Here is a 2,500-nt window from a genome sequence, read left to right as displayed (position 1 = left end):
TATCATTTTTGGGTAAGAAGGGTGAAGGAGAAATTATTATTATTATTATTATTATTATTATTATTATTATTATTATTATTATTATTATTATTATTATTATTATTATTGCTGCTTTTGTTGTTGTTATCATTATTACAATTATTATTATTATTATTATTATTATTATTATTATTATTATTATTATTATTATTGCTGCTTTTGTTGTTGTTATCATTATTACAATTATTATTATTATTATTATTATTATTATTATTATTATTAATATTATTATTACTAGCTAAGATACAACCTTAGTTGGAAGAGCAGGAAATTATAAGGCCAAGGACTCCAACAGACGAAAATAGTCTTGTGAGGAAAGGAAATAAAGAAATAAAAAGAAATATTTTGAGAAAGTTAGCAACATTGAAATAGAGCTTTCATATATAAACTAAAAGAAAAGAGACTTGAGTCCGCCTGTTCAACATAAAATCATTCGCTGCCAGTTTGAACTTTTGAAGTTCCACCGATTGAACTACCTGATTAGGATACTATATCAATAAAGCAGTACCGTTAAACCTTTCTCCATAAATAAAAATAATAATAATAATAATAATAATAATAATAATAACAATAATAATAATAATAATAATAATAAATGGTATAATTTCACGCATAAACAAGTAAAAGAAGCATGAATAAAAAAAGCATTCAGTCACAGCATGAATGAGCAGCAAATCTGTCCGAATTACGACGCCCTTTGGCTCCTCAGTGATTCTAATAAGGTGATTTGACACAGCTGTTGCTCAAGAGACTTCCCTTAACTAGAAGATTAAGATGGCGAATACTGCGCATGCGTGTTGGTTGCCATCCAAGAGCTGTTAACACGAGTAAATTGACATATTTATATTATCATTTTGAGGTTTCAAAACATGCGAAGAGTTTTATTTATTAATTTTTGGTAAGAGCTAGTTTCTTATTCATCATTAAGATTTAATTATCTTACTAACAATAAAATAAAAAAAAAGTGGAGAGAGAGAGAGAGAGAGAGAGAGAGAGAGAGAGAGAGAGAGAGAGAGAGAGAGAGAGAGAGAGAGAGAGAGAGAGAGAGAGTTGGTTGCAAAATAATGAATGATATAAACCTAAAACTCCCAAGTATATTATCGTTTTCTGTTTGTTATTCTAATATGCAACTGCTCATCTTTATTGCAAATATGAGTTCCAATTAGGTAAGTTTAATTACAGCATGGAAGTGAGCGTTAAAATACATTCTCATTACCTCATAAAGTAGAATCATATACACAGGGCAAACGGACAACACCCACCCCACCCCCCCCAAAAAAAAAAAAAAAAAAAAAAAAACAGAACCAAGTGATAACGTAATTGTTGACCCGTTTGTGCGTGGAATAATAAACGTGACTGGAGTCAAGGGAAGCTGTTAAAGGGGCTTTGGGACAAATTGACTAAATTCGTTGCATGATTCGGGTGAAACGAGGTCTACTTGAAAATGCCAGTGAAAATTGCAGAAATTGCACTTCACTTTTGGAACTTCAAAAGTTCATATTGAACAGGGTGATAGAAGTCTCTTTTATGTAATTTATATATGAAGGATCTGTTTTAATGTTGTTACTGTTCTTCAAATATTTTATTTGAATTGTTCATTACTTCTCTTGCAGTTTATTTATTTCCTTTCCACACTGGGCTATGAAATATGTAGAAATTATTACTTTTGGAACTTCAAAAGTTCATGTTGAACAGGCTGATAAAAGTCTCTTTTATATAGTTAATATATGAAAGATCTATTTTAATGCTATTACTGTTCTTAAAATATTTTATTTTAATTGTCCATTACTTCTCTTGCAGTTTATTTACTTCCTTTCCACACTGGGCTATGAAATATGTAGAAATTATTACTTTTGGAGCTTCAAAAGTTCATGTTTAACAGGCTGATAATAGTCTATTTTTTATAGTTCATATATGAAAGATCTATTTTAATGTTATTACTGTTATCAAAACATTTTACTTTCATTATTTATTACCTCCCTATGTAGTTTATTTATTTCCTTTCCACACTTACTTAAGAAAACTGGGGAAATTATTATTATTACTTTCCTCTCTAGACTATTTTTCCCTGTTGGAGCCCTTGGGCTTATAGCATCCTGCTTAGCTAACTGTGGTTTAGCTTAGATAATAATAATGATAATAATAATAATATTAATAATAATAATGATAATAATAATAATTTCTCTTAAGCTGTTCGAGTTATTTATATTATTATTTGTTATTCTCCCTTTCTGACTTGGGATACTTTAATATGGTGAAAGGGTTTGTATGCATCGCTATAATCATCAAAGCTTTACGAGTGAGGGCCACCCATACTAGGTTATTTTGCTATGAGCGATCAGATAAAAGTCTCCCACAATCATCAATCCGCAGTTGGCCAGCGTGGCGATAAAAACTAGCCAAGCCAAAGACATGAATAAGGACACGCCTCAGTGTCCTGCAGTGAACTAGAAACAGCTGC

The sequence above is a fragment of the Palaemon carinicauda genome, chromosome 7 (genome assembly GCF_036898095.1).
Source record: "Palaemon carinicauda isolate YSFRI2023 chromosome 7, ASM3689809v2, whole genome shotgun sequence".
NCBI lineage: Eukaryota > Metazoa > Arthropoda > Malacostraca > Decapoda > Palaemonidae > Palaemon > Palaemon carinicauda.
This window is presented reverse-complemented; position numbering follows the sequence as displayed.